We start from the raw sequence: 11,259 nt of genomic DNA on the forward strand, positions 1-11,259 counted from the left end.
TTTCTCTGGAAGTGTCCTGAAAGCAGCAGGAAGTGAAGCAGCAGGAAGTGAAGCAGCAGGAAGTGATGCAGCAGGAAGTGAAGCAGCAGGAAGTGAAGCAGCAGGAAGTGATGCAGCAGGAAGTGAAGCAGCAGCAAGTGAAGCAGCAGCAAGTGAAGCGGCAGGAAGTGAAGCAGCAGGAAGTGAAGCAACAGGAAGTGAAGCGGCAGGAAGTGAAGCGGCAGCAAGTGAAGCAGCAGGAAGTGAAGCAGCAGGAAGTGAAGCAACAGGAAGTGAAGCGGCAGGAAGTGAAGCGGCAGGAAGTGAAGCAGCAGCAAGTGAAGCAGCAGGAAGTGATGCAGCAGGAAGTGAAGCGGCAGGAAGTGAAGCGGCAGGAAGTGAAGCAGCAGCTCTATCTGAGAGTCCATCAGATACTGAACATTTCTACAAGAGTTTCAACTGCAAAACTATAAACTATTTACTGGAAAAATAATAGGCAGAGGTCAATTATCAGAAGTCATTATTCCTATAATTATACAATATTGTTATTTGTTGAATTCTTAATTCATTTTAGTTCATTTGTAATTTTCCATAATTTCATGGTTCTGTCAACAGAAGAAATTTACCAGCTACCATTCAACTGTTTCTCTGTTTCCCCTGTAATTAGAACATAATTTCATGCTTCTTTCCAGGAAACTTCCTAAGAAATGAACAGTTCCAACACACACACAGAAGCCGATTCCTCTGTCATGCAGATACAGATAAACAAATCGTTTTCTCCATCTGTCAGACACACACACAGACAAATTGCTTTCTCTGGCATGTACACACATACTGTATATCCACACACAATATACTACTTTCTGACTGAATTACACACACACACACACACACACACGCACAAACCAACCATTTTCACCATCTGTCAAACATGCACACAAACCTCTTTATCTGTCAGGTACACACACATATCCACACAAAATACTTTCTTAATTTTTGATAAATTAACACACACAAAAACCCAGAAACCACTTTACCTGTTGAGCACACACACACACACACACACACACACACGCACACACACACACACACAAGAACTCAGAACCAAAGAACTACGGTGGTGAATTTTCATTCATATTTTATTCATTTTGAATCAAAAGAAGTTCTCCTCTCCTCTCTGAAATTTCCTCTTGACCACCAGACATGTTCGCCCCACAGCCTGTAACCAGATGCAGCAGCCAATGAGAGGCAGAGGGGCGGGGCCAAGGTGGAGGGGGCGGAGTTTGGGTCGTCCGCAGAGCCGCAGCTTCGCCTGCTATTGGCCTGTAATCGACGACCTGTCAATCACTAGGAAAACAACCCCGTGTTTTATCTGTTATATCTGTTAATGACACAATTATGTTGAAAATCTCCATAAGGACACACATTAGAAGAAGTGAAATTAGCTGCTGAGACCAAAACCTCTTGTGGAGAAAATGTATTGACTTTATATTTTATCAGAAGTTGAGTTGTGGTCCGTTGACTTCATGGAGTTGGAGGTTTGGAGTCTTTTTGGAGCCGGACTCTAGCGGACGTTAGAGGAGCTGCTGCTTCAGGACTGGCTTCACCAGAGGGTTTGGACACTTGTTTTGCCCTTTGAGGCCAATGAATGATTGAAGGAAACCGGACCTGAACGTGTCGACATCGCCAGGTCAGAGAAACGAGAGAAGGGCAAAGTCTCAGAGGCTTCTGTTCTGGTTTCACAGAAATCCTCTATGGATGAATACTGTAGCAGACCGGGGGGGAAGAACAGGAGGATTCACAGTAAAAGAAGACACAGAGGCGAGGAGGCGGGGGAACTTTGTTTATTAATGTTAGAGGAAAGAGGAGACACTTCAACTTCAAGTCCTTCAAGTCCTTCAAGTCCAAGAGCTCAGCTGTCACTCAGACAGAATCTGCATCATGAAAAGGTCACTTCAGCCTACATGTACGCATCAAACTTCACATTCATACATGGATATTAACAGTTGTTGGTACTGTGCAGAAGGCTTTTGATTTGTTTCTGCTGCAACTTCTGATGACATTATTTCCCACCTGTACCAAATGCTCAGTAAAGGCTTCATATATGTATTTTTTTTTTAACAAGAAATGCTACAGCCAGATGTTCACATGTTTAATGCCAGGTGTTCGTATGTGAAAGTAAACACACATGACAATCTCTAACTGTTGCTTAGTGATTATTTTCTTCTTCATTTTGAAATTCACTGTGAATGAAAAGTGCAGTACAAATAAAATGCATTATTATTCATATTATTAAACAGCTGTCATTGTCATGATGCTAATGAAGTGATCTGTCTTATCTTCAGATATTTTCACATACATTTTCTTGAAATGGGTGCATTGAAAATCTAGAATTACAAAAAAAATACAACAAACTCAAATTTCATCAACAGAAGATCCAAGCTCCGCCCCCCACACTGTTTGATTGACAGGTGATCTCTCTGAAGTGCAGTGCAGAAACGCCACAGTGAGGCTGAGCAACAAAGATGGAGACAAAATCAGCAAAACAAGAATCTTGCAAATTCCCACTTTAAATAAATAAATACACTACTAGTCAAAAGTCTGGACCCACCTGACTGAATGTATTATGTTTGTCTACGTTTTTGATCTAAAGGCTTCTGCTTAAATGCTTGAAATGAGTTTCTTAGACAAATATAAATATAAATATAAAAGCACAGGAAGTTGATCCTATGTATGAATTTCTTTCCAAAGCCTTTGCCTTTCCATCAAGGCAAAGAATCTAAAATATAAGATAGTTTTGATTTGTTGAACACTTTTTTGGTCGCTGCATAATTCCATTTGTGTTATTTCATAGTTTTGATGTCTTTACTATTATTCTAAAATGTGGAAAATAGTAAAAATAAAGAAAAATGTGATGTGTCCAGACTTCTGACTGGTAGAGTATATCCGTCCTTGGTCCCTGCAGCCCAGATGGGACTCAGCAGTTGAGACTAATCAGTATCTCTTCATGACAGTTCAGAGTGCCTCTCATCCCATAAAGAGACTTTGTGAAGCAGCTACTCACAGAACCAAAGCTGTCCCTCAATTAGATAAAGCAGTCTGCTGCTGATTTATAATGTGGAGCGAGGCTCACACAGCTGCTGCTGCTGCTGATGCTGCTGCTGTGTTGTCCGATTTTTTTGTTATAGACTATATTACATTGTAATTTTACAATTATGCTACACACACACACACAGTAAACACCACTATCACCACTTTCTCTCGAACACACACCTCCTCACTATCACACTTGCCACACATCATGGAATATTCCAAATATTTGATAATAATAACAATAATAATAATAACAATGATGATGATAATGATATGAATAACATTCAGGTCAGGTTAATTGGAGACTCTAAATTGCCCATATGTTTGATGTAGTATGATATGTGATATGTATCTGAGTAGTAGTATATATATATATATACACAGTATATTATATATGTAGTATATAAATCCCTGTGACACATGCTTGTGATGAAGGTCTATGTAAATAAACTCGACATGATTTGACTATATAGAACTTTTCAAAACAAAGTTACAAAGTGTTTCACAGAGACGAGGAGGTAAAACAGAGATGGGGGCAGAAAATAAAAAAAAATCAATAAATAAAATCCAACAAAACAGAATAAAAGCAGAGCCAAAAGCAACAAAAAATAAATAAGAGCAATAAAAACACAACAGGAGAGTGAAATAAAATGGTTATAAAAATGCTTTTCTATAAAAGAAGGTTTTAAAGCTCTGGTAGTGTCTTGGCTTGTGTATCTTCCTCCATGATAAAATCAACTCTGACTCCAATCTGGATATGACAAAAATCAGATTTGGGCTGCAGTCTGAACAAAAGGTTCAACATGTAACTTGGCTCCTGGTGGACAGGAAGGTAGAAAGGGAGTAATCCGGTCTGCTGGTTCCTGGTAAACATCTGGCAGACGTTTTGCACGAGCTGCAGACGGTCGCTCAGACCGCAGCAGAGGGACTTACAGGAAGTCACGCATGATGACATCAGAGCCTGGATTACCTTTTCCACTCAGAAGAGCCCAACGCGAAATACTTTTTAGCATATTGCATTCCTGCAGAGAAGCACCGCTTTACAACAGTATGCTGTAAAATGTGTGTGTTGTCTTATGATAATGAAAAGATTTATAAATACAGCTGCATGCATCACTATACGGCAGCAGTCCGTGCAAAGTAATAGACTAAGAAGTAAAAAAATAATAATAATACTGGTACAGGCAACTGACATCAGATACTACTGCTGCTACTACTACTACTAATTATAATAATAATAATAATAATACGGATAATAATACTGAATATCTGGCTGAAATAATCATGCAAAACAATTAACTACTTCGTTAAAAATGTGATTTAACCTGTTATTAGTAACAACGCATCATTGCATCAAAATGGAATGAAAAAAATAAAAAACTCCCAAAGCCAATAAAGTGAATAAAAAAAGCTTCTGTCACGCATCGACTAACAAACAGCAATCTAATCAGTAGAGTTATTTTTGCCCGGTGAATTTCAAGGCTTTTGCGCCACTACTTGTATCCATGGCAACAAATGAAGAACATGTCAGTATGCTCCACTTCATTCAAGGTCTTTTTGGTAACAAATTTTTTGATAGTTTAGTAATTTTAATTACATTTTAGGCTATAAATGTTGCGTGAATTTAAACTCTTATTATCTTATCATATTTTTTTTTTTACCCAGATTTTACTGTTGACACACAACACTCCCCAGATCCTGTTGGAGACTCTGCTGTTTATTCAAAGTTTCATTCAAAGAATCCTTCAACACTCGAAGATAATTCCTCTCAAGTAGCAAAGCTCTTGCCTCATATAATTCACGACGTCCTTGTTCTTTCTTGTTTTTATCTGGATTTATGTCCTTCGTTCTCCTCAGAGAGCTTCGTGATTAATCTCTTTGTCGAAAGCGCTTTATGAATAAATTTTGACAAAGCTGAGAGATTCTTCAACTTGGGGATGAGTTTAGTCTGACAGGCTATATCACACGGCATAAACCGTGTTATACGACGTCCTTATTCCCTAATCACTTTGGGCGTTCCATTTATCTCTGAATTTATCATTATTTTCTTCTTAAAGTCTCAAGTTAGAGAGAGAAAAGTCCCTCAGGTAAATACATCAGAGGAGACGGGACAGACAGCAGCAGAGGGAAGCAGGAAACACAAGAAACACAGAACAGAAAAGCACACAGGTGAGCGATGATCTTCCCTCTGCTGCTTGTTTTGCAGCCTCTTAAGACGCTTGTTCTCCGCTTGCCGTCTTTCATCCCGGAGACCGGAGGACCGTCTGCATCGTGAGACGCACTTCACCTCCGAGTGTTTGTTTCCTGCCGTCTGCTGGAGGGCTCGCGGAGACGGCGGAGAGCGGCGCTCGAGGGGACGTGTTGTTTTCTCAAACGCCCAGGCCCCTCGGCGAAGCCTCAAAGCCGCCTTGTTGAGCGGGTTTACAGCTGAGCCACTTAGCGCTGTCGTCGTTTCTCACTCCTGTTCTGACAAACTGCGTCGGGCTGCCGGTGTAACGGATCTGAAGTTGTTGACCTCCTTCGTGAAAAAACGACCTGCTGCGATTACACACCGGCTGATGAAGTGTGACTCGACATGACAGTTTCTATTTCCCCTCTCTGGACTATTTCACTTGATTAATTATAGGAGGAAGCTAGACTTGGTTTTTCAATTTTGTTTCCGAGGCGCCACGGCTGACAAGATACACTATGAGTAATACAAAATTGGTAGCACAAAAGATGAGAAGTGATCGTCTCGCATGTGAGCGACAAATCAGTTTACATCAGTCAACAACCCTGTGTAATATTACACCCAGTGGGCGAGTGGTACGTATTTAAAGGTCCCATCTGGTGTAAAGCAGGACTCCCCTCTCCTCTGTGATGATAAAGGAGTTGGATGTGTATCTAAACATGGTGAAAGTATCAAAACTAAATCCCCACAATCCATATTAGAAAAGCGAGCCTCTAAACGAGCCGTTTGGACTTCCGTAACTTTGTGGCGTCACAAAGGTTCGCTCATTATCATTTCTGTAAGAAATAATAGACTAACAAAGTGTTTTTTTCAAAGCGGTCGAGCGGTCGTCATCGTTTATTACCGGAGAGTTTTCCCTACCTGTAGCCGCCGGGCCGCGGCGTCTCACGTTTCACTCTCGAAACGGTTAGCCGATCGGAACAGAGGGGTCGTTAATATTAATGAGCCTTAAAGACACGCCGACAGAAACGGCCTGTTCTTGGTAAGGCTCAGAGAGATGCTGGAAAATGAACGTGGAGAAATGGATTGAGAGTGTTTTTGGGCCTGTAGTTATACTGCAACACAAGCAACTTGTGCAGAAGAAGAAGAGAAACTACCTAAACTAACAGAGGTTTGATTTTAAAGATATGATGTAAACAGTCCAGTGCAGACCAACTGACTCCGACCCAGTCTGCAGACAGACCAGTAAGATATTGTGGTCTAAAGCTGAACTAAGATCCAGTTAATAATACCACCATAACAAATTCTATCATATCATCATTCTATCATCGTTCTATCATCATGTATATGCTCACATCTATCCAATAACTGCACACTCAAGCACAAGAATACTGCAGTGCAATGTAAAGAGTACAAAGTGCAGAGTCAAAATCAAAATTGGCCTGATGATTGAAATAACGACGATGTGAAAAAAGCCAGTCGTCTCTCTCTTCCGGAGCGGTTACATCACACCTGGGCCTGCACCAGGTGTCTCTCCAGGCCCGACATCAAACACACACAATCCCTTTAGCGCTCCACACTTCTGGCAAAGCGGTTAACATGTTCAAAGGCCTCCTGCGGTGCGGTAAGTACCGAACGAGGCACGAGGCCACGGACGAAAAAATAGAGACGGAATATATTTCAAATGTGCATACAGTGAGCTCTCTGTGGAAATACCCAGCGCTTCCAAGGGGACAGATGGCCATTTAACCTCACGATAATATCATTTAACATTCAAAGCAAAAGTGTGTTTCTCCCCAAATACTAAGGGAGTACTAAGGAAGTGTAACCAGTGGTGGAAAAAGTGCTCAAATGCTTTACTTAAGTAAAGGTAGCAATACCATAGTGGAAAAAAGTTCAAAAGTTTACTTAAGTTAAAGTATAGAAGTATTAGCATTCTGTCAGAGTGTTAAATTATTGAAGCATTAACCTGTAAGAAGTATTTTAATGTTGTCGGTCTAACTGCTCCATATACTGTTGGAGTTTAAATTCTAACAATGCAACATATTTTATGAGCTTATCGTATGTTTTGCATGTAAAACCTTATTCTGCAAAGTAACTAGTAACTCCAGCTGGCAGATAAATGTAGTGGAGGAAAAAAAACAAGATTTCCCTCTGAGATGTAGTGGAGGAAAAGCAGAAAGTCTCACAGAATGGAAATACTATATGTGTCATTACATGTGCCAGTACCTCAAAATTACAGTACTTAGTAAATGTATTTAGTTACTTTCCAGCTCTGGTAACTAACATGAACAGTTTGGCTCGGTTTAGCTTCCAATTTTCCATATCTGAATGTGTTTGTGTGTCAGGCAGCACGAGTCACCTCAGCAAAACGTTTTTTGAAAATCCCTCGGTGGTTTTCACACCTCGTTTGGTGCGGACTTTACAAACTTTTTGCCAAGTTTGGATCATTTTGACAGCTGTGGACAGGCCATGTGGACTCGGATTCGGTTCACCAAAACCCCTCTGTCTCGCTGCGGATCACTTCTGCTGCGAAAACTTTGATAAAGTCCGACCCAAAGATAGGAAATTATGATATGTGCGCAATTGTTTACTCTTTTAATCAATGCTCTTCATAAGCTGCATTCCTATTTTCTGTTTTCTACTTTTTATTGTATTTTATCTTTTATCTCTTATGTGTATATAAAGTGTGATGCGTCAGATTTTTGTTGCTGGAGTGCCAAAGACAATTTTCCATTGCATGTAATGCAGTGGACAATAAAGATTTATCTCTCTATCAGTGTTTTGTTGGTTCACGGCGGGTTGTTTGGTTTGATTTTAGCCAAATTACAGCCAAAAGGAAAGAGTTTACAACTCTAGCTTGGTCTGTATTGTAATCGCCGAGCCAGAAGCGACCGTGGACTTTTTCTCTTTAGTGCAAAACAACACACCTGCCGCCTCGGTCAATATTTCACAGAAACGAACGTATATACTCTCAGCTAATGCCGATATACTGCTGACAGGAGAGTTCTTGTTATTTTTAAACCTTATTTATCCAGGGAAAGTTAATTGAAAGTTAATTAATTAAGGTTAATGCACCATCCTGCTTCACACTCACAGTTACACACATTCATACCTGGGAGCTTCCCAATATAACCACAGTATTCTGTAATTATATTGTTAGAAAATATTTATGAGTTTGTTTTAGCATCTCTGCTGCATGGCCCTCATAGAGGATACACAGTGTGTCTGGGTGTGTGTTTGTGTAAGTATCTCTGCTTCTCTACACACTGACTAAGCAGTTTGTGGGCTGTGTAATATTTATATGGTAAAATGAGCTCATGCAAGTGTAATGAGTTTAATGTCTCATTGAATTGAATGCAACTGTGTGTCTGAAAGTCAGCAAGGAGATGATGAAAGACAAGAGCCTTTTTATCTTGAAAAGCGCAGCTTTTCAACATGGAAGATGAATTGATTGACTGTCAAACTGAGGCCCAGATTCACAAAAGGTTTGCGAATGGAAGAGCGTGTTATATCATCAAACACCCCGTTCACACCTGCCATTAAAATGACCAGAGAACAATCCCACATCACATAGAAATCCAGGTGTAAAAACTTTTTGGGGGACAGATTAAATTCTGATTGCTTAAAGCTGGGGTAAGCAACTTTCTTTTTCTTTTTTCATAACACCTTTTCAGCTATGAGTAATTCAAATGGTCTCTCCAAAATCTCACCTCTCCCGGTAGGCCTCAACCAATCAGGTGAGCTCTGTGCGAGGAGGCAGTCCTACTACCTGTCAATCACGAGTGCATGTCTACGGTAAGCCAAATGGGTCAAAACGTGTATTGCCATACTAGTCCTGCAAACTGCAGAGAGAAACCCAATATATCCACAGAAGAGATGAGGTGAAACAGTCACAATGCAAACTGAATACTGGGACTTGTTGGAATAAACTTGTTGGAATAATCTTCTTGTATTTTCCCCACTGCACAAGACCAGTTCTGAGACCTGAGACGCACCGTGTCCGCAGGTTGGACACGTGTAAATGGAAATGTTTCCCTTTACATAACATTTATTTGTAGGTGAGGCTATGCAAATCAAGATTGCACCCAATTCATTAACTTATTCACCAAATTATTGTATTGTAAGTTATTTTATTGTCATATGCCAGAAAGTTGCCCTGGTCAATGAAATTCTTAGTTTGCTGAAAAAAGAAGTAACAATAAAGTGACAATAAAAATAGAAAGTAGTAGTACAAAGTAGTACAAATGTAATGTTAAGATAAATAAAAAATATATACATAACTATAAATATTAAAATGCTCCCAGACAAATGTGCAGTGAGTGCCTGATGTTGAACTATCAACACAGTGGAGAGTCTACTGAGCAGCAGGTCAGGAGGCGAGGACGAAGGTTTTCATCCAGAAGCTCAGATCAGATCAGAGAGCGCTCCGATTATCAAGGAGCTTCAGGAGCTTCAGGGAGTAACGGTGCCAGGCTTTGGAGGATTAGTCCGGAAGCTGAAGCAATTTGCACTTGTGATTGGTGATGAAGGAGCCATTTGCTTGCTTACTTTTTTCAAGGACTTGTCAAAGCTATGTGATGATTTTTTTTTGTGGTAAAACATTCACTTTTAAAGGATAAGGCTGGTGTTTTTTAATGCATTTCTTACCGTCAACAAATCCTATGAAAATAACAGCAATGGATTTGTTTTGCTAACAAGTCTCGTCCAGTAAAGCCTCATGTCCCAGCAGCCATAGAACTCCACTGTATTAAAAAAACTATTAAAAACCCGAACTATTAAAAACAACTTAATAAGTCGACCGTAAACACGTTTTCCATCTCAGGAAAGTAGTTCCGTAGCACAGAAAATAGTCCCCGGCATAATGAAGAATGAAGAACAGTCTGACTTTTCATGGTAACAGTTAGCGATTTTTAAAATTGAAACTATGTCTTTGTGAGCTGTATTTAAAGGTTTTTAGCTTACAACGTACGATGGTACGATGTTAGTAGACGCTAATGCTATCTACCGCGGCCGCGTTAGCATCGTAGCTATATATTAGCCTGTTAGCTTTTGTGAGTAGTGTAAGAAATAAAATTAATATTGTGCTTTTTTATATGGATAGTACACTCTGTTCTTGCTTTCCTTTGTCCTGGAAAGTGGAGTGTTTTTTGTCCTGCTTACTATAATGATGTAATCAGTGCTTGAATGCATGCATGATCACTATATATGGTTATGTGTGGTTTTGAGTGATTCTATAGGTGGACATGCAGTTAAAAGTCTGAACTAGTGGGTTGGTTTTGAGCCAAGTAGGTTTGGCTATGGGCCAAGATTTATAGTTTTGTTTACTTTAACCTATATAAGTGGATCCTGAACTCCGTTCTTGGTCACTTCTTTGTTGCTTGTTTGGAACACTGAACTGAACCATGCATGTCTGAATAAAGAATCCACAGAAGACTTTTGAACCTTGCTTAGTCATTTTGACCCACAACGGGTGAAGTAAATTTTTGCATTTACAGTTTGGCGACGAGGATGGGATGGACACAGCACTGAGCGACGCCTGGGGCTAGACTGAGGGTCAACTGCCGGCAGGAGTCTCTAGGAGACTCAGGGAAAGTTCCGCTCCAGCAATGGAGGTCTGGATCCCGCCCAAAGTCAGGCACGGGTGGCGTTCAGTGGGTCGTCCATCTATTTTAAAGAGCAAGTGGTGAGTTTCTGTGAATTTTTTTTCTCTTCCTCAGGGAGGGAGTAAAACATTTTCCTCAGGGAGGTATTCTCATAGTTGCAACAAGTAAGAGAAAAGAAAAAACCTAGGTAGTTAATGGGGGCGTAAAATTTTAGCTCAGGGAGGATAGTTAGGCCTCAGGGAGGTTGCCGTTATTAGATAAGGAAGATTGTCAGGGACAAAGCCCAGGGGGTAGAAAGAGAAATAGCCCAGGGGGTAGAAAGGGATCCTAAGTGAAAAAAGAAAAGAAAAAAAAAGGAGGAAAAAAAAAGTTTTTAAGGGGAGATATTGTTTGTGATATACTGTGAGTGGA

General features: G+C 40.3%; 1 long non-coding RNA gene across 1 annotated transcript in view; it reads right to left on the reverse strand.

Annotated features, from left to right (window-relative positions):
- The window catches only part of LOC144542311 (uncharacterized), a 263,184-nt gene extending 260,512 nt beyond the window's left edge, over nt 1–2,672 (reverse strand). The window contains exon 1 of the long non-coding RNA XR_013507165.1: nt 2,618–2,672. This is a non-coding gene — a long non-coding RNA (uncharacterized LOC144542311). The remainder of the gene's footprint in view (nt 1–2,617) is intronic.
- Between the last annotated feature and the right edge of the window lie 8,587 nt (nt 2,673–11,259).

Source organism: Centroberyx gerrardi, chromosome 14 (assembly GCF_048128805.1).
Source record: "Centroberyx gerrardi isolate f3 chromosome 14, fCenGer3.hap1.cur.20231027, whole genome shotgun sequence".
Classification (NCBI taxonomy): domain Eukaryota; kingdom Metazoa; phylum Chordata; class Actinopteri; order Beryciformes; family Berycidae; genus Centroberyx; species Centroberyx gerrardi.